We start from the raw sequence: 25,549 nt of genomic DNA, 5'->3' as shown, positions 1-25,549 counted from the left end.
CAATCCTAACAGTGACTGAGGTAGTTGGTAGTGATTGTCTAAAAAGGAGAACTAGTTTCTCCCCCTCTGTGGCCCTAGGCTTGGTGGGGAGGGCGGAGCCTCAGTTTTCCATATCCTATCTTTAGGCCTTTCTTTTATTTGATGCCATCAGTTCCAACCCAGGGGAAAGTGGGAAGGAGTTTCATTGAACCTACCTCTGGATTGGAACAATAGGAAGGGACAGTTCCTCTGCCCAGAGGTTCTTGAAGGGAAAGACTCTATTACCAAATCTCCTTTCCCTTGAAGCATATTGATTCGCTTTCTCTTGCCCTGAGGAGCTGAGGAAAGTCTGGTTTCATTTAATCCTCCTAACCCCTTCACACCATTTTGGGGGAATCATAATACTAATATACTAATATACATAATACTAGCAAAGAGAGCCAGGGTGAGGCAAGAGAGAAGGACATGGGATCTTTACCATTTGTAGTTCTCACCAACCTGGGCAAAAAAAAAGTCCTCCCTCCAGCTGGCCCATGGCATTGGCAGTAAAAGCAACAGCTGTGGCAGCACTAAATATCCCCCCTCAGTATGTTATGTCTCTCTCTCTTTCTCTCTCTCTCTCTCTCTCCATCTAACTTTTTAACCTCTGTTTCACAGGTAATGTTCCATAGTGTATAGAAAGCAGGCTTCAGAGTTAGGAAGAACTGGGTTGAAATCCTGTCTCTGACATATATCGACTGTATGACTCTGGGCTGGTCACTTAACTTCTCAGTGGCCTAAGTTGCTTTCTAAGTCGCAAAACAGTTGCTAATATGAATCAGGAAAGAGAATTTCCTCACCTGATGAAATAATAGGTCCGGACAAAAAGAAGTTTGCTTTTTTTTTTAATCCAGTATGTATTCAAATGGACCCATACAAAGACCAGATTGTGTGAGATTGTGCCATAAATTCTCCATTGAAATCTGGTTCCACTACCTGGAGGTTACTTTCTATATACACATGTAAATTCCTCAAGGGATTCTTTGCCACCTGTGTCATCACTTCATCTGGCTGTGAACTACTTAGGAAAGATTGAATAAATGTCTCCTCCTTCCTTTTACTATCTAACGCTGATTATTCATTTATTTATTTTGTCTTTGCCTTGTAAAGAAGAATGAGGCTTTGACAATAGAAAAAGTAGATGATGTGTCAGAATGTGAAACCACCTCAATCTTGACATATTTTAGACTAGATCTGCCACAAAAGGGGATAAAGATTCCAATCCTTAACAAAAGAAATTGCCTAACTTGAAGCACAAGTTCTTGGGATTAAGAGCTGGTAGGGGAGTTTCTGATTCCCTCCCTGCTCCCCCCCAAAAAAGAGTATTGCTTGAAATCCAAAATGTGAACAGTTCACAAAAATTTTAATGGTTATTCTTCATGATCTATAATGTAATTCAAGATATGTGAAAAGATACATTACTTTTTCTTAAAATATGTTGGTCTTATCATATAAACATGTATACATTTATTTGCTAGCTTTTCGTTAAATATGTTTGCCTAGATCTAAGTCCTAAGATTCCAGAATTTTCCTTGGAGACTGAGATTGAATACAGTAATATCCCCATGTTATCTGACTAATTTTCCTAATGCATTACTGTGATCAGAAACTACTCAGAAACTGTTAAAAGCTCCCCATTGGCTTTTGAATGAAGTGTAAATCACTGACAGGTCAATCTGGCTCTAGCCTACAAGTCCAGCTTAATTTTATTCTACCCCCTTTCAAATATTCTACATTCTGGCTGAAGTAGAATATTCTCTTTTCTCTATTGTCCTTCCCTCTTCCACCTCCTTTTTGCTTATCCTGTCCCTTTTGCCTAGACTGGACTTCCCAGATGTTTCTCCCCTGAAATCTCCCCTTTTTTCAAGAACCAGTTCTCTAAAGTATTCTTTCTCCCCCTCCCCAGATGAGATATCTCTCCCTCTCCAAATTTTTCATAGCACTTTGCCCAGACCTCTCCTAAGTTAATAATAATTTGTTAAGCACCCATTATGTTCTGGGAAGTGTGCAGGGAGGCCCTGCCCTCAAGGAGCTTACATTCTACCAATTCATAATATTGAGAGCTGTTAGAGACCTCAGAAGCCATCTGGTTCAGACCCCTCATTTAACAGATGAGGAAACTGTACTCAAAAAGGTTAAGTGACTTACTTGCCTATGGTCACAGGACTAATAAATTCCAGTTGTTGTTCTTCCTTCCTTTTCCAAGAAGACCAATGACATTATGGAGTGAGGTCTTGACTTCTCATGAACTGAATTTAAGTGAGGCAGAGTTCACAAAGTCATCAGCCTTACTCTCTCTTCCAGAGTCATCAAAGCAAGACAAAAGTCAAAATGACTGGTGATGGCCCAGGATGCATCTTGGCACCTTCATTGTCTAACTAAGCTCTAGAGTTCCATAGTGCCTGCTTCAGTCATCTTCATGACTGTTGAAACAAGTTCATCTCATTCCCTCATTTCATCAGGGGATGTCTTCACATGCGTGGGGTAGTCATCCCCCTACCTCACCAATGGGTTTGAGGCTTATCAGTTACCCTCAACCTGATTTAGTCCATCTACCAAGACAGTTTTATAGGATAAGGCTGCTGTGTGTGCTACAGCTTCTTGGGGGCACAGGTTAAGAGTATAAACAGAGAGAAAGAGACAAGACAGCCTTCAGGGAAATTGGAGTAGGTTCTTGTGTAAACAGTAAAAAGGTCCTATATAATACCCAAATGTTTATAGCAACACTTTTTGTGGTGCTGAGGAACTGGAAGCAAAATAGATACCCATCCTGGAGGTGATAATGAGGTGATGGGAATTGGACCCCAGAAGGCAAAGACCTTGTCTCCGGAAGCATTCCCAGTCTCAGTAGGCTCCTGTAAGAAAATTCTCTCCTTGAGAAAGGAACAGAGTTGACCCTATAATTCCTCAGATAAAGGCTAGCAGTACAGGTACAAGGATGCCTGACCCAAGGACTCTCTGTGGTGCCTGAAACAGAATTATCTTATCCCATTAGCAAAGCTATCTCTATTGACTCCCTGAATTTTGCCTTACATTTCAGCAGCTCAGACTATGGGAGCCTCCATCCCAGGCACCTGACCCATCCCAGACTACTTGCATATACTTACCACTCCTTAATCCCACCCATATCCTTTCACTGTCTCTTTGTACATAAGCTTCAGCATCATCCTCATTAGTTTGTCAAGTTCCCTAAGGAACTTTGCCCGCTTCTATTGGCATCACAATAAAACTTTGCCACTTGACTGGAAGATGGTTTGAGTGCATGAATTCAGTCCAGATGATACCACCTTGTACCTGACATTTTGGGGTTCTCAGCACCCCTAAACAATGTCAGTGGGACATGAAGCCAGGTCTTCCTGGTGCAAAATTTCTCTCTTGTATCATTCTATGTACTTATCCTTTCTTCCATTAAGTTTTAAACACATTCAGAGCATAAGAAGTCAGATATAATTTTATATTCCCAACAACCAACATGGGGTTTTATCCACAGTGAGCACTTAATAAGTATTTATTGAATGATTGAATGAATGAAGACTAAATAGAAAAGGTTTTCAGATTGTCTTTTCCACTTACTTTCAAAATCAAACCAAATCAAATGTACAAAGATTTATTTCTAATGATATCAAATTATTTTGTCCGCCAAGCAATCTTGACTAGTTTAATGTCTGCCAATATGATAATCCTAGAAATATTCTGGTGATAATATTTTAGTGAGTTTGTTTAAAAAGAAATATTTGTTTAAGTGGCTTACATCGTGCCACACAGTTTCAATGTTATTTTTCTTATCTTGAAGGATTCCTTTAAATCATTCCTGCTCAGGTGAGATTTAAAACCCAAAAGGGAGTACCACCAAAAATGGCTGCATGGTAGGTAATATGTCTCTGTCACCCCAATACATACATGCTGCTGATAAAGGTCACCTCTCATAAGTGAAATTATATAACTTGTCTTTATACCACTATGCTTGGTGCTGTGCTGCAGATTCCCTCACAGTCTCCACCCCAAAGGTACTCTTGATGGGATCCCAATAAAGCTGGCCCCAGGCCCAATATTCTAACTTCCTTATGGGCCTCACTGAAGAGCAGGCATGTCCTGCTTTGACCACAATCTGGCTTTAACCATGCCACAGGCCCCTAGACCCAACATCCCAAATATGCCCCAGTAGAACAGGAGGCATGTCCATGTGATGGAATTCTAGCCACTGCCTCCAGACCCAATTCTCACATTTCTCATAGAAATTATAGGTGTGTCCATGAACTCATATTTCTCACAGAAACAGCAAGTGTGTCCATGCACTCAACCATAACCACATCCATCTAATTTCACACAGGATCACAATAGCCAGTCAATCAGAAAGCAGCACCACCAGGATGTCCAAATAGGATGTGGACCCCAAAACAATGGAAGGGACTTTCCCTAAGTAGGTACCTGTGCACTAATAGCAAAAGCTGTCCTTTGGGCAAACTTATGATATAGAGAGGCTTATTATAATATCATTATCATATATACATGCCTCTCCAATGGATTTTTTCTATATGCATTATGGGCAATCACAGGAGTAGTTCCACTAAGGCTGGGACCCTTTCCCTATTATCTAATCCCTTGACAAACCCCTCTTGCCTTTTTAATATTCATATTTTCTGTTGTGTAGCCAGCACCATTACACTATAAAATTGCCTGTCTTGTCTAACAAAGTTGTAGCTTCCTTCTTGGAATTCAGCCTGCTGGAAAGTGTAATTCTCAATAAATGTCTTTGCTTGTGTTGGAGATGGTCTGAGTCTGTGAATTCTTTTGAAACAACCCCCACAACACACCATGAAACCATAACACTCCTAAAGACTTGGTCTATATCCATGCAGAAGAGAAAGTCAGGTTCATATTGGATATGATTTTCAGTGATCTCCAATGGTCTTCATGTTCATCATACTAATGTCTTCCCATTGCTGTTCTAGAATAATTTCAAATACTTTGAATTTCTGAAGAGGAACCATACTTATCCAGGGCATCCTGGAGGAATTGTCCACCATGATGTAAAATATAACTTTTTGGCCAACTATGAAGTACTTGTTGGCAGATTTGATGAATTCCTCTAAGAACCAATTGAAGTATCTATGAAATTAATGAGAATAATCAAATTAATCTTCCCTAAAGTTAGTTTGAATATACATAGTAGTGTATAAATTGCTGCCTTTCATATATAATAATGTGATACTAACTCACCAATGAACTGACATGTTCTTTTGAGTTTTAGTGATGGTTTATGCTATTTGAGAGAAATTATTATTAATAACCAATGATTTGGGGAGATCCAGAGTTCCCCCTTTTTTCCAAAGTCCTCATTTTAAGTCTCAGTCCCTGAAGAACATTGCTGATAATGTGATTGAATTAACTTTCTCCTCAATCTTGTTCAGATCCCACCCAGGTGGGGAAGCCCATGGATGTATGGGTAGGGATAAATTCTTTGATTAGATTGTTCAAGGCTGGGCACTTCAGAAGTAAATGACAAAATCTAAGTTACATTTCCCCTGTACCCCCCAGTCCCTCATTAGAGTAGATCCACCTCTCTTTGTAATATTAGTTCTCCCTCATTAATTGTTAACTAATCAGTGTTGATTGCTATCCTCAGGAACACCCACTCTTCCAAGGGCATATAAACTGTGAGCCCACCCCATGATTGGTCTTTGGCATTTGAGAGTGTCACTGGTCCATTTTATTGGTAATATGCTAACATTACTAATGAAATGATTAAATACTCAGTAACTTTTAAATGTCACATATCATTCTATAGAAGATCTCACCTGAGGACTCCTACAAACTGACTGAAAAATGTAGGGAGTATAAGATCCCACTGTGCTTGTTGTTTATTGGCTATAAAGAAGCATTTGGTTTGGTAGAGAAAAATGCTGCCATTGAGGCTCTCTTTCAACAAGGTGTCTTCCGTGTGTATGTTCAAAATTAAATGAGTCCTTGGAAAATGTAAAAAACAAAAGAACTTTGTTCTATGATTCTTTGATCATTTATATCAAGTGAGGCATAAAATAGAGAGGTTTATTCTTTTTTTAAAAAATTAAAAATTTTTTTTTTATTAATTTATTTTGATTTATCAGCAATCACTTCCATATGCTTTTGAGTTGAAAATTTTTCTCCCCCTTCCTCCCCCCCACCCTCCCCAAGACGACACACAATCTGATATAGGCTTTACATTTACATACCCATTAAACATATTTTCACATTAGTGAAGTTATAAGTAAAAATTAAACCAATAGGAGGAATCGCCAGAAAGATGAAACAAAACTCAACAGAAGGTAAAAATAAGTGATAGCGATTCGACTTCCATAGTTCTTTCTTTGGATGTGGACAGCATTTTCCATGCTGAGGCCTCTGGAGATGTCTTAGATCCTTGTAATGCTGAGAAGGGTTCAGTTTAACAATCTTAGTCATTGCATAATGTGGCTGTTGCTGTGTACAAAGTCCTCTTGTTTCTGCTCACTTCACTCAGCATCAGACCATATAAGTCTTTCCAGGTTTTTCTGAAGTCAGCCTGTTCATCATTTCTTATAGCACAATAGTATTCCATTACATTCATATACCACAACTTGCTCAGCCATTCCTCAATTGATGGGCATCCTAGAGAGGTTTATTCTTGCCAAAAACATTTAACACTAGTATGAAGCATGTCTACTGTAGAGTCCAAATGGAAGAGGGCTTCCTTCCCTCCAGTGGTGAGGTCCTTGAGATGCACATGGCTGTAGATGACGTCATCCTGATTGCATCAAGCCCTGTCATTCTTTGGGCCTCCTGAATGGAGTTCATATTTATTCAAAATAGTTTAGTTTAGCTATCTATGCAGAATATAACGAGTGGATAAAAAATGTCTCTTGTTCAAAGCATGATACACAGTTGAAAAGATAACCTGTAGAATTGGTCTATCAGTAACTATGTTTTGGATAGACACTGTACATGCAAAGTGAGTTGGATCCAGGACTGAACAACAAGAAGAAAGCAGATTGGATTGCCTTTGGGAAACTGTACAGTACTTCTTATGACCCCAAACTTGGCCCTCAAACAAAGGCCTGTCTTGTTACTGACAATACTTATCAATTATATTATATTGCTGTAAGTCACGTATAACACTATTTCCAAAGAATTAAAGGTGCAGATCACCCAAAGGGCAATGGAGATTCACTTGGTGGCTGTAAATAGATTGCAACACATTACCAAATCAAGACTGGATCAAAAGCAATAGTGTCTAGGGCATCATCAAAGATAGACACACACACATATGTACACATGCATATATACACACGTGTATGCATGCACACATAGATATGCACATATCTATCTTGATAGACACACATGTATATATGCTTGTATATATACACATATGTCTATATATGTTTAGATATGTAGGTCTATCTTTGGTGATATTCTTATAGGTATATATACACATATGTACGTATCCATATACAATAATATGTGTTTAAAAAACAGAAAAGAATGTGGGTTGGTCATGTGGCAAGAGCAGAGAATATTCTTTGAAAAAACTATGTCCGTTGGTATCCACACAATGTCAAGAAAACTATAGGAAGATTCTTATCATGTTGGGTGGGCCCTCTGTAGAGAATTTATGAGAGGATATGGATAAGAATTCCATAGAATGAGATAGTATGGATATGTTGTCTTTTCAATTATTGAAGGGAGTATCCATGTAGATGATACCTCTGACTCATTCAAGTATAAGTAGTCATTCATATTATTTTTCCTAGTGACTCATTTGAGCAGCTTAATGAATTTGCTAGTGAACATAAAATATGATCCCTGTGTGAAGCTAATTGGCTCGATAGAGCTCAAATCTGTTACTTTGATTTCATTAACATTGTGCTGTAAGTGACTAAACAAATTACTCTAGACTTCAAATGTTTTCACTCCTGAATGGGAGCAATAGATCCAAAGATCTTGGGCTGTATTATGAAAAGGATACCATCTCACTTAGGGGGGCTTAGTGGTCCCTTGAAGGGCCTCCCTGTGGCATCATTGCGCATAGCATGCATGAAGGAAATGAGACTCTTGTCTGAGAGAATAAAGGAAGAAGTAGAGAAAGACAGGACATGAAGAGAGAGGAAGCTAGATTTTGAACGATGAGTGGGAGACCTCCCCAGGCCTAGGCATTTGGTGAAAGCTGGTAACCCAATATATCCCTTGATTCTCAGTGCCTGTTTCTCCAGAGATTAATAAGAGAGGACTTCTCAGGTGACATCTTTGGTTGGACATCTCAGATTTTCTTTTTGGTTGAACTAAGACTTCACATTGCACCCAAGTCACGCAACCTCCCTTTACTCATCTATATTCTATACTCATCTATATTCTGTCACCTAAAATAATTCATGTGGCTTTTCCAGATTTCTGTTTTACTGATTATTTTGATAAACACATTTGCCCACTCTCTTTTTATGTTGTGTTTCGTGTGAGGGGAGCTAAGCTAGCCAAGATTAAGTTGTTATCCTCCTAGACAAGGGTGGGATTACTTCTTTCTCTCTGCCCACTTCCTCCAAGAGAAGGTAGCTTTTATCCTGAACACCTAATTGGCATCATATCTCTATATTTCTAATACCTGATTGTGATAGATCTAACTGTAGCTCAATACCCCTTTTGAGGATCAAAGAGGAAGCTAAGGAGTGATGACCCAGTCAAGATCACCCTCCTACTCTTCACAAAGATAGAAACTGCAGTGTCCCATGGAGATGTGGGGTGGGGACTTCCAGCTTTATCTATCTAAATAGTCCTATAGTCCCTTCATCCTAGGTTCTATGATCCGTCCATCCATCCTGTTTCAAACCTTGCTGCAGAAGCACAGTTTCCAAAGAGAAGGATATGATAATGCTTCTGTGCTTGTCCTGATCTGAACATATCTGAAGTAGTGTGTCCAGGGCTGACCATGAGATTACACATTGACAAGCTATAATATGTACAGAGGATGGCCATGAAGGTCCTGAAGAACACAGAGAAGAGAAGGGGGCATGTGATCATCTTTTTCAATTTTTTAATAGTTTTTAGAAGAATTATATTTGTTTTTCTTGCCCTTCATCGGCGGAATTAGGACCACCGGTAGCAAAATCTGGGGAGGCAGATTTTAGCAAGGTACAAAGAAAAACTTTCTGTTGAAAATAGAATGTGCTGCCTCAGGAGATAATGAGTTTCCCATCTCTGGAGGTCTTCAAATGGAATCTAGAAGATAACCAATAAGGATTATTATAGAGGGGAGTCATGCTTTATGTAGAGATTAGACTAGATGAAATCTGAGGTCCAACTAGGATTCTGGGATTCTGGATTTACCTCAAGGACTATCTTCCCTTTCAGAATGTAAGATCCTTGGGGTTAGGGCTGTTTGCTCTTGTCTCTGTATCTCCAATGCTGAGTACAGTACCTGGCACACAGTAGGCATTTAATAACTGCTTGTTGATTGACCACATCTGGCTTTGCTGAGGAACTCTTTCTTTCTTTCTTTTCTTTGCTAGGCAGTGGGGTCGTGACTTGCCCAGGATCACGCAGCTACTGTTATGTGTCTGAGGCCGGATTTGAACTCAGGTCCTCCTGAATCCAGGGCTAGTGCTCTATCCACTGTGCTACCTAGCTGCCCCCTGAGAGACTCTTTCTTAAAGCAACAACAACAAAACTCAGCATTTTGTTTCTATGCCCTAAAGGAACAAAAGAATAGGATGATTATTACTTTGATTTTTAAATGACGGTTTCCAAATGCAATTTATCAATTCCTAGTTCAAACTGAAATTTGTTAGCTAATCAATCCCCAGCTGTTAATACAAACCACACAGATGTTCTCTTTCACTATTTTTAAGTATTTTAACAAATGGACATGGGTTATTGGGTGGCAAATTGTGGCATCTCAAGAATATCATGAACCTTTATCAGCAAACATCTTTTTTTTCCCTTTTAAATAGTATTTTCTTTTTCCAATTACATGTAAATACAATTAAAAATATTTAATATTTTATTTCCCCCCAATTACATGTAAAAACAATTTAAACATTTTTTTTTCAAATTTTGAGCTCCAAATTCTCTCCCTCCCTCTTCCTCCCTATTGAGAAGGCAAGCATTCAAAACATCCATGTAAGTCATTCTGTGAAAAAAAACACAGACCAAAAAAACCCCAAGAAAAATAAAGTAAAGAAAAAGTATCTTTGATCTGCATTTAGGCACCTTTCATCATAAGTTCTACAGAATTGGTAAAGACAATTTTTAACATTCATTTTAAAAATAAAATTTTGGCTTCCAAATTTTCTCCCTCCCTCCATCCTCTCCTTCTTCCCTAAGGTGGTAAGCAATTTGATATAGATTATGTATGTGCAATCAGGTAAAACATATTTCCATATTCATCATGTTGTCAAAGAAGAAACAGAACAAAAAGAAAAAAATCATAAAAAATAAAGAAAGTGAAAATAGTATGCTTCAATCTGCACTCAGACACCATCAGTTCTTTCTCTGCATATGAATAGTATTTTCTATCATGGGTCTTTTGGAATTGTCTTGGATCATCGTATTACCGAGAAGAGCTAAGTCAATTATAGTTGATCATCACAAAATGTTGCTGTTACTGTGTGCACAGTGTTCTCCTGCTTCTGCTCACTTCACTTGGCAACAATTCATATGACTCTCTCTAGGGTTTATTTTTTAAATCAGCCTGCTTATCATTTCTTATAGCAAAATAGTACTCCATTACATTCATATACCACAACTTGTCCAGCCATTCCCCAACTGATGGATATCGTCTCAATTTCCAATTCTTTACCACCCCAAAAAGAGCTGCTATAAATATTTTTGTACATGTAGCTCCTTTTCTCTTTTTTGTGATCTCTTTGGGATACAGACCTAGTAGTGGTATTGCTGGATCAAAGGCTATGCACAGTTTGATTACCCTTTGGGCATAGTTCCAAATCGTTCTCCAAATGCTCCTCAAACTTAGTTCACAACTCCAAGAACGGTGCATTAGTGTTTCAATTTTTCCACATCTTCTTCAACATTTATCAATTTCCTTTTTTGTCATATTAGTCAATCTGATAGTGTGAGATGGTACCTCAGAGTTGTTTTAATTTGCATTTCTCTAATGAATAGTGATTTAGAACATTTTTTCATATGACTATAGATAGCTTTGGTTTCTTCATCTGAAAATTGTCTGTTCAAATCCTTTGACCATTTCTCAATTAGGGAATGATCAGCAAATACTTTATTTTTTAAATTATTTTATTTTTTTAGGCAATTGGGGTTAAGTGACTTGCCCGGGGTCACACAGCTAGTAAGTGTCAAGTGTTAGGTCTGAGGCCAGATTTGAATTCAGGTCCACCTGACCGCAGGGCCGGTGCTCTATCTACTGTACCACCTACCTGCCCCAAGCAAATACTTTAGAGTGTCAACTATGTCCTCAACTTTTAAAGTGAACCTTTTTGGACAGGAAAGAGAAATAATCTGTGATTTCAGCAGATTTTAAAGGGTTAGAGAAAGGAGAGAGAGGATCTAATAGACTAACCTTCTACAAGACAAGTCAGTTCAAGAAGAATGGGAAACTTTCAAAAACAGAATTTGATGAGGACAAAAAGGGAGAATTGTCTAAAGACATGGATGTGGATATGCAGGGAACTCGTTAACTAAGGGTGAAAAGGCACCTGAATGGAAAATGGAAGCAAAGGTGGATAACGGAATTTGAAGAGAAAAGCATGGCCCAATGGACTAAAACTCATAGTTAGCTCAGTCAAAGAATAATAAACAGGGCCAAAAATGTCTCTCTCTCTCTTTTTTTTAAAATCGAGATTTAGGAAATTGGGTGGAAAGAAGAGGATCAAAGAGAAGATGGGGCTTTTGTTTGGTGGAGAAGAGAGTGACAATTATGTACAAGAGGGAGAAAAGGGAAGTGCTCAGTGTCCTTTATTTTGCATCTGTCTTCTCTGCCAGGAAGAATCAGCTTCACATTGGAATAGACAGAACAAAAAATGGTTGCTGCACAAAACAAAACAAAGACAAGAGTTGAAACCAAACATAAGTAGGTGATATAGTAAGAGATCGGCTAGATGCCCTGGGTGAGTTCCCACAACATCCCAGAAAACTGAAAGATTTGGCAGGTACAATTTCTGAATTAGTATTAAGGATCTTTGAAAGAGTAGAAAGAGGGGCTGTGGGATGGAAAGAAGGCAATTTTCCCCCTCCACAATTAAAAAAAATAAATTGGAGCAAACTATAGGCCAGTAAATCTGATTTCTGGTGAAATTAGTATTTCATCAGGATGTACTATTAAAGGCCTGGTTGCTAAATAAAATTCTAAGAAAAGAAACAGTTTTCACAAAGAGCCAGTGTGGCTTCATCAAGAAAAGGACATGCCAGCCTAATTCATTTCCTTTTCTGCAGGGTTACTATATTGTTAGATCAGGCAATCAAGCAAGAAACGTTTATTGTGTCTGCTGTCTGCTGTATTACAGGCACAGTGCTACAAATATGGTTTAGCTGGTTGTTTATCTGTATCAGGGGCTCTTAAGCTGGGGGTCCATGAGCTTTTAAAAATATATTTCAATAACTATTTCAATATAGTTTTCCTTTGTAATTTTATTGATTGTATTTTATGCATTTAAAAACATTATTCTGAGAAGAGGTCTATATGTTTCATCAGACTGCCAAAGAGGTCCATGGGAGAAAAAGGTTAAGAACTCCTGACTTTTAGAGTTTATTTCTATAGATCTCAATCATGAGAATACTATATGTATAATTTACTAAATTTTAGTAAAACTTTGACAAAGTTTCTCACTTCATCTTTGTGAGTGAGGTAAAGAAATGTGGGCTAGATAAGAGTGTAATTTTGTGAATACAGATTTGGTTGAATGGCTCAATCCCATGGGTAACTGTGAATGGTTTGTTGTCATCTTATAAGGCAGCCACTACTGTAGCGTCCCTAGGATAAGTATATGCCCCTGTGCTATTCTGTGCTCTGTATTCATGAACTCTGAATTTTCTTTATCTGATGATGAAAGAGGTAGGGGCAAGTGAAAATATTCCCATTTTACAGATGAGGAAAGTTCCTGAGGCATAAAGTGCCTTTGCCAATCCACAGCAGGTTTGTGCAAAGTCAATTACCTGCGCTGAGCCAGTCAAAGTGACTCCATTTTAAAACCTTGTTCAGGCTTTGAATGACAGCTAGACTCCATAAGATGGCCCATGTGCACTAATCTCATCTCCCTACAATACTGTAATGAGGGAAGAGCTGAGGTGCCACTAACCCTATCTCCTCATAATTATATGTATTAATAAAAAATACTTTTGCCTTTATATGGAATCTGTCTTTTTGTTGTTCAGTTGCGTCTGACTCTTTGTGACCCCATTTGGGTTTTTCTTGGCAAAGATACCGGAATGATTTGCCGTTTCCTTCTCCAGCTCATTTTACAGATGATGAAATGGAGGCAAACTGGGGCAAGTGACTTGTCCAGGGTCAACACAGCTAGTAAATGCCTGAGGTAGGATTTGAACTCAGAAAGATGAGTCTTCTTGACTTCAGGCCCAACACTCTATCCACTACCCCCCCTGTAACTGCCCCCTTCGAAGTTGTTTACTCCTGTCAAAAAAATCGTGGAGCAGTTTGAATTCCCAGGCCAGCCTCACCCAACTGCAAGCTACCTTGGTGTGCTAAATAAAACCCTTTTAGCTTTCTTTTGCTGCTTTCGCCTTATTGACCAGGGCAGGGCACAAACCACGATTTCTTTTAACAGACTGAATGCACAGAAATGGCACAAGTGGTCTTCCCAGACTCACAGAGCAGTCAGGAAGGACCTTAGAAGTCATCTGGTCCACTCCATTTGTTTTATAGTTGAGGAAACTGAGGTTTCAAGAAGAGAAATGACTGGCCCAAAGTCAGCTAGTCTAGACTTCTTTGTCAGTGGCCTTTATTTGTTGGGCTTAATTCTCCCCTTTGCCCATTTTGTAGGTGAAGTCAGGTCTCCTTTGCTAGTTGGGTGGAAGGCTACAGGGGGACTTCCTCTTCTTAGGTGAAGAACCGTTTCCACCTGAAGCCACAACCCTAAGTAATGTGTACTTTTGCCATTTCCTTTTAGAGTAATTTGGTTGATGCAGTGTCCTTCTTATTGCTAAATTGCTTCCTTACAGAAAATTGTCACACAGGATGAGGTGGGGCAGGTTATCATAATCAGTCCTCCTTATCCAAGAAGAGATATTTCTCTTCCCCCTAAAGCTAGGAGATTTCTTCCTTCAGAAGAGATTAGGTAACTCACACACAAGTTGTAGCAGCTGCAAGTCTTCCACTTTTTTTTTGTCGAAAAGGTATGAATCTGCTGGGGTGTGTTTCCCACCTTCTTGGTGGTGACCAGGACCTATTGGTGGTGATTTCAGGATCTGGGAAGGAAGACCATCAATCCTCCAAGTTACCCAGCTCTACCCCAGCCTCTCCAGCTCATCCAGAAATAATGCAATTAGAGATAATCGAGGCCTTCCAGACCTGGAGGATTAGGTGAAGGGATACTTAGCCTGGAGAAGTCTGGGGGAGGGGGAGAAGTGGGTACATGATGGCTGACTTCAAGGATCTCAAAGGTCTGAGGGCAGAACTAAGAGCAGTATGGGAAGATGACAAAGAAGCAAATTCAGGCTCACTATAAGACAAAACTTGCTGGTAATTAGAGCTTACCTATTATGTAGGATGGCTAAACAGCCTCCAGAGGTAGATTTCCCCTCCCTGGAGTTCTTCAAGCAAGGGCTGGGTGAATACTTATTGAGTGTACTGCAGAGGGGATTTGTGTTCAGGTACCGGTTGGACTGAATAATCCCTGGGGTCCCTTCCAGCTCTGGGATTCTGTGATTCACCCCTTTGTTTCCTATTAAAATTCAGGCGCTCCATGTTGGTGGAATGATAAGATAATCATAGTTCTCATTTCCACCCAAGAGTCAATCATTTATTAAGCACCTACTATATGCACTATGCTAGGTCCTAGGATACAAATACAAAGAACAAATCCCTCATAGTCATAGGGAACTTGAATTTAATATCATTTTAAGCTTTATAAAACTCTTCTCACTGTCAAGATATTAGGAGACACCCTGTTTTCTAGAGCTGAGGCCCAGCAAGCAATCTGAGCTTGGTATAACAACAATCCTTTGTGCTCATCCTCTGGATGATCTCAGACATAGGTAAATCCCAGAATTGTTTTATGTAATTATTGTACTGCCTTGACTAGCATCAGATGTTCTCTGAGCTCAGACAAACACTTGCTGTATCCACAATCAAACTTGTCACATTGTTGCTGTTACCACTCATTGTCAGGGCTAGAAATCATGGTGCAGCCACTGGTATAGGTACTGAGATCTCCTCACACTAAAGTGGGTCCTGCCAACTAGGGATGGGGCTCCAGCACCTGTGTCCTTGCTTGCAAGCTGTTTCATTCATTTTGAAATTAAACTTTTGTTTGATTCCTGACTCTCCTGTCTCTAGGCTGCTCTGTTTGGCTCCTGGGTGCTCACAGATTAGAGGCTGGTTCCTGTCCAGCTGACATCACAATAACCTAGGAAGAGGAGTCTTACATTTTACCTATGAGAAAACTGAAACTCAGCTGGGCAAATTGCCTTATCTGCTGTCATGGGGGCTAACACGTGTCAGAGTCAAGATTTGAACTCATGTCCTCTGATTCCTAGGCTGGCTGTCTTCCCACTAGACCCTGGAAAATGTAAAGGACAGAGTAATTTCTGACACCTTTGGTTCAACTAACATTTAGCTCTTGCTATGTGTCAGGCCTTTCTCTTGGCACTGGGGTTGGAGGAGATATAATGTGTAAACAGATAAATACAATACAGGGAGTGTGATAGGGGTTAAGGAGAAATTCAAAGTATCCTAGGAAATTTTAAGGAAAGAAGGGCAACAGAGTTCTCTCTTCTTTATTTCCTTTTCTCCTCTTAACTCTCCAACTACTCATCATCTAATGCTTGTACTATTTCAATAGCCCTCCGGTTGATCTTCCTGCCTCCACTCTCACCTCACTTTAGTTCGCTCTCCACTCAGCTACTAAAGTGATCTTCCTAAAGCCCATGTCTGCCCATATCATTCCCCTATTCAATAAACTCTAGTGGCTGCCTATTACTTCTTGGAGGTCAGTTAGGTGGCACATAGGATAGAGTGTTGACCCTGGAGTTAGGATGACTTGAGTTCAAATGCAGCCTTGAACACTAGCTGGGTGACCCTGGGCAAGTCACTTAACTCTGTAGCATTAGTTTCCTCATCTGTAAATGAGTTGAAAAAGGAAATGGCAAATCACTCCAGTTTCTCTGCCAAGAAAACCCTCAGTGGGGTCATGAAGAGTCATACCTGACTGAAAACCGTTTCTAGGATTGCTTCTAGGATCAAATATAAAATCCTATGCTTGGCTTCACAACATGCCCCCTTCCTACCTTTCTATCCTTCTTAATCATTACTCCTTTCCACATACTCTATAATTAAGTGACCCTGGTCTTCTTGCTGTTTATTGGACAAGGCAAACCATTTCCCGCCTCCAGGCATTCTCTCTGGCTGTCTCCCATGTCTGGAATGCTCTTTCTCTTCATCTCCACCTCCTGGTTTCCCTGGCTTCCTTCAAGTTTCAACTAAAGTCACACCTACAAGAAGACTTTTCCAGTTCCTCCTTGATCTTAGTACACTCCCTTTGTGATTATTCCAAATTTATCCTTTTTGTACATAGTCATCTCTGTGTTGTCTTTCTTCCCCATTAGATTGGGAGTTCCTTGAGGTCAGGGACTGTTTTTTAGCCTTTCTTTGTATCCCCAATGCTTAGCATAGTATAAGTGGGCTATATATATAGCACATATAAGTGCTTAGGGAATTATTGTTGACTTGACTTTTTATCAATATCTTGCTGACTCAACTTTTTATCAATTATTTAGTTAAAGGTGTAGATAGTATTGTACCAAATTTTCAGATGACAGAAAATAATAGAGGTAGCTAAGATCATAGACATAGTTATGGCTAGAGGGGAACTCAAGCTATCCAATCCAACACCCTCATTTTATAAATGAAAATGCTGAGGCCCAAGGAGGTTCAACAATTGACTTTAAATCACAAAGATAGTAAGGCAGCAGAAATGGGATCTGAACTCAGGTTCTTTGACTTTAAAACCAGTACTTTTCCCACTGTAACGTAAGCTAATGAATAAAGATGATCTTTCTCCTATTACATTGGCCTCTATCCAACGAGATTAATATTAATTGTTTCACTCTGTCTTTTTGTAGGTTCTGTTGCTCCAAAATCTGTTTAGAGGCTTGATTTAATGTTGTTTCTGAGGGAAACTGGGGAGAGCTCAGGCAACTTCCTGGCTTCTCTCTGCCATCTTTCAAGATTAATTTTAATAAAGATAAATGTACAATGTTACACTTGGGTTCAGATATTCAAATACACAAGTATAAGATATAGGAGGGAGCTAGACAACAGTTTGTCTGAAGTAGATTTGGGGAATTTCAATGCACTGCACACTCACCACAGGTATAAATATGACAACCAAAAAGTCCTTGTGTCCAGAGCAAAGGGAGAGAAGAAAGGTCTGCTGTACTTGGTTCTGGTGAAATCATATCTGCACCGTTGTACTCAGTTCTTATGCCTCATTTAGGAAGGCCATTGATAATCTAGGGATGGCCCAGAGAAGAGTGACCAGGATAGTGAAGGGCCTCAAGTTTGTCCTATTGGATGATCAGGCTGAAGGAATGGGGTGGGGATGACATTTAGCTTAAGGAAGAGAAGACTCAAGGTGGACATACATGTTCATTATTTTCAAGCGTATGGAGGGGAGGAGAGTTTAGACTTGTTTTGCCAGAACTAGAAAAAAATTCAGAGGCAGATCTCAATTTGTTGGAAAGAAAAACTTCCTAATGATTAGATCTACCCAAAGGAGTAATGAAGGCTGTTTCAAAAAATTGTTCTCTCTCACTAGAAGTCTTAGATATCTAGTTAGCAATCTTACAGTAGGAATTTTTGAGTGGATATGGGTGGATTAGATGGGCTCCAAAAAGATCTGTCCTGATTCTTCATCATTGGCAAGCATTTATTAAGCTCCTACTATGTGCCAAGCACTATGCTGAACTTTGGGAATACAAAGAAAGGTTACAGCATGATCCCTGCCCTCAAAGAGCTCACATTCTAATAGGAGAGAAAATAGATGTATACAGTGTATATGTGGTATAAAAGAGAGATCATCCCGGGTGAAGGTGCTAGCCTGGGGAAGGCGGGAAAGACTCTTTTTAAATTTTTAAAAAATCCCCCCCCCACTTAATAGTATTTTATTATTCCCAATTACATTCCATCATGAGTCTTTTGGAATTGTCTTGCATCATTGTATTGCTGGGAAGAGCTGAATCTATCAAAGTTAGTCATCACACAATGTGGCTGTTACTGTGTACAATGTTCTCCTGGTTCTGCTCACTTTACTCAGCATCAGTTCATATAAGTCTTTCCAGGTTTTTTCTGAAATTTGCCTACTCATCATTTCTTATAGCAAAATACTATTCTGTTACATTCATGTACCACAACTTGTTCAGCCATTCCCCAATTGATGGGCATCCCCTCAATTTCCAATTCTTTGTCACCACAGAAAGAGCTGCTATAAATATTTTTGTACATGTGGGTCCTTTCCCATTTGTATGATATTTTTGGGATATAGACCTAGAAGTGGTTTTACTGGGTTAAAGGGTATGCACAGCTTTATAGTCCTTTGGGCATAGTCAGGAAAGGCTTCTTGCAGAAGGTGGAGTCCTATGAGTCTGTGGAATCAGCAGAGTGCAGGATTCACATCCTGTCTCTGACAGCTACTAGCTCTGCGACCCTTGGGCAAATCATTTAAAGCCTGTTTCCTTATCTGTAAAATGGGGAATATAAAGATATATAGTACCACCTTCACAGGGTAGTTTTGAGGATCAAATAGCATGATGTATATAAAAAACTTCATAGGCCTTAACTGATATATAAATGCCAGTTATTATTTTTGTTTTTCTTCCGAGATTCTCTGAAACCAATTCTTAGAGAAACTTGAGCCATGCACTCACATACAGACAGCAGCCCTTTGCTGCCCCCTTGTGGTCTTCTGCTCTGTGCCTGATACTTTATAGCTTTCAAAAAATGGGGCTGACATCTTAACATCTTATCTTCATTGAGATTTGCTGTTTACAAAGCATTTTCTTTACAACAATCTTGTGACTTAGGGAATGCAAATATTTTAATATTTATTTAACATATGAAGAACTGAGCATTAGAGCAGTGAAGTGACTGGCCCATAGTCACACAAGCTATTAGGCCTCTGAACCTCAGTATAGATTGGTCTCACTCAGTCCTATACTTCCATGAACCTGGCTGATTTGTGAGAAAGCAATTGAATTAATAACATCATATGCTGTTGGCATGAAGTCAGACAGGGCTGCTGCTAGAGGGAGTGAGATTTAATAAACTATTCCAGCCCCACATATTTTTAGGGTCTGTGACCTCAAAAGCTGCCTGCTTAATACATAAATTAGGAGGTTCAGTGAATGTATACACACCTAAGATGGAATGATAAGAAGAGAGTTTTGCGTAAGTTAGAGACAACAGAGCCCTGACTGGAAATCGTTGCTCCTGGGACAAATTTGGTTGAACATTTGTATGGAGAAGCAGTGGCAGATGGCCTAGAAGACAGTCCAACCCCAGATACAATTGTGCTGGGAGAAGGAGTGGGAACATGTCCTCCTAATTAATTAATCAATCAATCAATCAATCAATTAATTAATTATTTTTTTTGGTGAGGGCAATTGGAGTTAAGTGACTTGCTCAGAGTCACACAGCTAGTGAGTGTTATGTGTCTGAGGCCGGATTTGAACTCAGGTCCCACTGTGCCACTTAGCTGCCCTGTCCTCCTAATTCTTATGGGAGAAGTTGAGCCCCAGGGACGAAACCCTGGGGGTGGTTGATGGTTGACCTGTTCACAGCGATGCAGGGATGGTGGTGACTGTGGAGAGAAGTCTCTTTCTTTCTCCCAATTCTAGCTTCATGCTTTGTTACTCTGGGGCAAAGAAAGCCTACATTATCTGAGAGGCTACAGTTAAAGACTACAAGTTGAATATTTATACCATGTATGTTATAAGAAAAGCCCACTTTATTTTTTAGCCCAATATATACAGAGAGTTCATTACTAAATGCAGAAAATTAGAATTCTGGAACTAATTTATCCAGATTATTGCTGTTTGGGAATTTGAACAGTTTATTTTTGGAATACAGTCCCTAGGAAGAGCAGGTTAAATTTAGCTATGTTTCTGTGTTTTTGCAAACATATGAATAAAGCAGGTGAAATTCAAATCTGTGCCTACGGATGAAAATTAAGATAATGCACAAGGTTGAAGAGTCTTAGAAAGATGTGGCAAGAGAAACCATTAAGAATCTGGAACACAGCTCTGTGGTATGAAAGAGGCAGTGTGACTTAGTGGAAAGTGTGTTGGATTTGGAGTTGGAAAACCTGAGTTTAAATCCTAGGTCTGATACTATCTATGTGACCACAGGCAAATTACTTGACCTTCCTCAGCCCATTTTCTTGCCTGTACAAATGGAGATAATACTACTCATAGAACCTTATGTATAGGGCTGTCAGGAGCAAAGTATTATGTAAGTAAGTGTGAACCATGTAAATTGGTTTTCCTTTTCATCCCACCCTACGTGTTTTAGGGGTAGTATAAAAATGAAGAAACTGTCCTTCCATTGTGGATCCCAGTTCTGGGGAATGATTAGGGAAGAGAAAGAGCTTGGAGAAAGAACTATATCTAGCTCTATAAACTTTAAAGTCAACCCTGGGAAAGGCAACTTCTCAATACTTTTATTCTGATCAGAGGAACTCATCTCTCTGGAATGCCCCCATGCCCATTTTAGCTGTCACAAAATCACAAGAACAGAGAGATGAAGCTTCTGACATTAAGTCCTCACCTTCTTGTATTACCTTAAATATATTATATTACCCTATATGATTAATATTAACCGTTACTGGTTTAGAAAAGTGATGTCGAACTCAAAACCTTGAGATAGCATATTGACTTAGAAAACCACAAATTAACATTATTTATATTGTATTGTATTTTTATTTATTTTGTTAAACATTTCCCAGTTACCTTTTAATCTGAACCAGCTCCACGAGGAGTTTTATGGGTCTGGAGTTTGACACCTCTGGTTTAGAGGGCTGATAAGGCCACAACTAATTTTCTATATATTTCTAAATTGAAGTAGAGTAAACTTTTTAGATGTTGGCTTAACACAAAGGGAAAAAAAACTCTCAACACTTAAGGCCATTTGAAAGTGGAATGGACTGCCAAGGTAGGAATGGGAAGGTTCAAATGAATGAGCTCCTCAAGACTGGTGGTCTTAGAGCTGAAACTGGAAACTGGAAAATTACTTGTCCATAATGTTGCAGAACAGATTCACGATTTGAGAAGGATTTGGACTAGGTGACCGCTGAGTGCCCTTCCAACTCAAGAATCTATGATTCTATGATGCTGCTTATCAGCTCCATCTACTTTCCAATGGCAAGCACAGTCAAACCCACAGTAATCTTCTAGGATCTTTTTCTACAAAGTGCCTTCCCACACAACTAGAGCAAACCATTAGTCAGCGTTAGAACATTAATGTGTCTTCTGTTAAAAAAGACAAAAGCAACTTGGTCAAAGCCCTGCTGTTAAGTCAGAGGCAAATGTTGTCCTGGCCTGTGACCAAAGTCTATAATGATTTGGGATGTTACTCTTTAGTCTGGATTGCCAATTACTTTAGATGTTGGCACTTAAGATAATGTTTGATAGCACTGCTCATCCTATCTGCTCTTTTTAAAAAATCTTCTCTTTCTCCCTCTCTTCCTCCCTCCTTCTCTTTCTACGATTTTACTTCCTTTTACCATCTCTCTTGCCTATGCCTTAGATCTGCTAGTAGCATTCATTAATTCTTCCATTAGATTGTAAACTCTTTGAGAGCAGGTCTTTGTCCTATCTATCAATACCTGATCCAATGCCTCATAAATAGTAGGTGCTTGACCAATTATTTGTTGAATTGGAATAAATCAGATTGAATTCATTCATGTATTTATTGAACACCTGTTATATTTAAGGCCGGGTGCTAGGCTCTATGAGGGAGACAAAGATGGAAATAAGACATACGCATATAAGTTAACATCTCCTCTGGGCCACTGTGGGCAGTAGGAGGTAGAGTGAAAGTTCAATAAAACAGATACAAAGCACTCAGGTAATATAGAGCAAGGAGAGTTTCCCTTTTGTTCTGGAGGATTAGGGAAGGCTTCATTGGAGAAAGCAGATTTTGGGCTGGGCCTTGGAAGATGGATAGGAATGAGATGGATCTGGGATAAAGGTATGGGGAAGATGGGTGCCAGAAGAGATGGGGAATGAGGGCAGTGGGCTGTTCCAGGCAAAGAAATAGTGTTAGCAAAGGCATAGAGGTAGCAAAACTCAGGGCTTGGGGTGAGTATGGTGAGTAGATCCAGGTGTCTGGATCCCACATAGAATGAATAAGGGGGAACAGTGGAAGACAAAGCTAGAAAAGTTTGAGCCAGGTTGCAGAGTAAGCGGAAGGAATTTCAGTAAGCAATGAAGGAAGGGGAACGTGGAAAGTTTTTGAATGAGGCTTGGGAAGAAGGAGGCAGAAATTTAATCAGAACTGTTCATTTGGCCTCGGGGTTTAGACTGGAGGAACTGGAGGCTGGGAGAACAGTTCAAGGCAGGAAAGTGTGACCAAAGGGATGGAGGTGGCAAAGTCAGACACAATATTTAGGGAGAGATGCAATAGTCTCAGTAGAAGGTGCCATTAACATAAGTTAGGATAACAAGATTTTGTGAGGAAGATGATAAAATGACTTTGTCCAGCTTTTAGTGTAAGCTTGGTTGTTGAGAGAAATAGCATAATTTGGCATGGCTCAATGGAAAGAAGAGTCAGGAGACTTGGATTAAAATCCTGATTCAGCTACAACCCTGGACAAGTCACATCACTTCTTTGAGGCACCATTTCCTCATCTGTAAAATGGGAATCTAGAAGAGTTTGTGCTAGCTACCTCACAGGATTGTTGTGTGGAAAACACTTGAAAACATTCTATCACTGTATAAATATGAGTTATTAATATTATAGTGACCATCACCATCATCAATGTCCATGTTATAGAATTGTGAGAATTTGCTAAAAAAGGAAATGATGATGATGATGATGATGAGTTTGGTTTTGAATATGTTGAGTTTGGGTGCTGCAGGCAGGTTGAAATGAGAGTATGGGGCTTAGAAGAAAGGTCAGGGTTGAAAATAGTAACGTGGAAGTCAACTCAAGGGATACTGGGAGCTATAGAAATGGAGGGGATGGCTAAGGGATACTTGGTAACTAGAAAAGAGATGTGAGTCAAAAATAGTAGTTATGGTCATTGCTAGGTCCTTTAGTCGGTATGACTAGAGAGGTATTTATATCTGCATTTCCCCAAAATAATAAATATTAATTAAATAAATAATACTACATAGTAAAAGGGGGAAAAGAAAGGAAACTTTCAAGAGGTTGGCGAATTGCCTGTAATTAGTATACTTTCATACTTATTATCCTTTCTTCCCTGAAAACTCAATTATTTATTAAATTAAAACTGTACCATACCAGGAACAAAGTTTTAATCCACCAAGACATGTTTTCAAGAATCTTCCTTTCATACTTCCTATACCTAATTTGTTTTCTCCCTGCTCCAATAAATTATTTTAGATAGGAAGTCCCCATTTGCAGTGCACACACTCCAAATAAATAAATAAATCAGAAACTTACTGGAGAAGCAGCATGGCATGGTAGTAGGAGCTCAGCACTTGGAGCCTGTAGAGTTATGTGAATATTCTGGCTTTGACCTGGCTGTGTGACCTTGGGTAAGTAATTTCTTTAACTCTGTCTTGGCTTCAGTTTCCTCATCTCTAAAATGAGGTTAATAAAGGCAATACTTGCCTCCCAGGACTGTTGTGAAGAAAGTGGTATATAAGACTTTAACCACCGTAGAAATGTAAGCTACATAATTTTCTTGAAGTGGAGCATATTGTAAAGATATACAAAGTATTAGAAATATACAAATTAAAATAAATGACATGTGAAGATAGATGCGATCTGACTCCAGAGAAAGAACTGATAAATAGAAATATGTATAGAATAATTTTACATATATATATATATACACATACATACACACACACACACACACACACACACACACACACACACACACACACACACACACATATATATATATATATACAGAGAGAGAGAGAGAGAGAGAGAGAGAGAGAGAGAGAGAGAGAGAGAGAACTATTTGTGTCCAAAGGTAGCCATCTAGGGGAGGGGAGAAGAAAAAAAAGAAAAAGGAAATTTATATGATAAATTTGTTGTATATTTGGAGGGAATAGCAAGTTGTACATGGTAGATGTGCAGTTTCTTGTGCAATCATCTTTTTACTGTACTGTTATAGAAATGCTTGTTTTGTTCCATGAATTGAAAAGAGAATAAGTTTTCAAAAAAGATATACAAAGCATCCCAAAAATCTTAGTGCAGTTTAAAGCTAGTTAAGTTTAAAACTGCACTAAGACTTTTGGGACCCTTTGTATATCTTAGATGTGACAGGTTTCAAAGAGAAATTCCATTTAATGTCTGAGTTTACATTGACTATACTCATCCTACCATATACCCCTCCCCACTTCCTTTCACCATCTTCTTATAAATAGGATAAGGGCATTCACTAAATTCAGTGCTGCTGAAAACTAATTTCCACTAATTTCACTAATGAAACAGAGAGGAGAAGAGGCAGTGTGTAAACATCTTCAAATAGTCTATGCAGGATCCAACCTGGGCCTTGGGTTTGTTTGTAACAGCCTTGAGCATGTGTTTTGCCTTTCAGTGAGTCATGTTCTCTCTCACGGCTAGAGTCTTTCCATGGCTGTTGCTAGCTGGCCTCCCTGCCTCATGCTTGAGTTATGCTGATGTTTTTATCTCAAAGGCAGAGGCTCTGCTCTTATTCAGGATAAAACCAGTCTGACAGCTGGACTTCTTCTGGCAGATCAGCCCAGCTCCTGGGTGCAAACAGACATTAAAGAGAGTCAAACAAAAGATACTGGTATCTCGATTGAATGTACACTAGGTCACAGAAGCCTGCGGCTTTTAGCGTCTCAGCAGCCAGCTTGAGCCCCCCATATCTGCAGAGAAATCCTTTCTCCAACATCCCTGCCAAGTGCTTGCAGCTTCTGACTGCAGATGCCTGTGATGGAGCACCCATGACCCCTTTAGGCAGCATACTCCAACAATCGTCGCTCTTAATTGGCATGGGTTTTTTTCTTGCATGGAGTGGAAAGTTACCTTTCTGTGTCTTCCCTCTACTGTTCCTAATTCTTCCTTCAGGGTCGAGTAGAAGAAAGTCTAATCTCTCTTCCCCATGACAGCCTTTCAAGTGCTTGACTATAATAGCTTTATTTGTGGCAGCAGAAAACT

General features: G+C 39.4%; 1 pseudogene; it reads right to left on the bottom strand.

The window, feature by feature from the left end:
- Positions 1–25,337, bottom strand: part of LOC110211291 (N-acetyllactosaminide alpha-1,3-galactosyltransferase-like) — a 62,288-nt pseudogene extending 36,951 nt beyond the window's left edge.
- Positions 25,338–25,549: the final 212 nt, after the last annotated feature.

The sequence above is a fragment of the Phascolarctos cinereus genome, unplaced genomic scaffold, assembly GCF_003287225.1.
Source record: "Phascolarctos cinereus isolate Bilbo 61053 unplaced genomic scaffold, phaCin_HiC Scaffold_2;HRSCAF=192, whole genome shotgun sequence".
NCBI lineage: Eukaryota > Metazoa > Chordata > Mammalia > Diprotodontia > Phascolarctidae > Phascolarctos > Phascolarctos cinereus.
The sequence above is the reverse complement of the archived record's forward strand: the minus strand, read 5'-3'. Positions and strand labels throughout refer to the sequence as shown.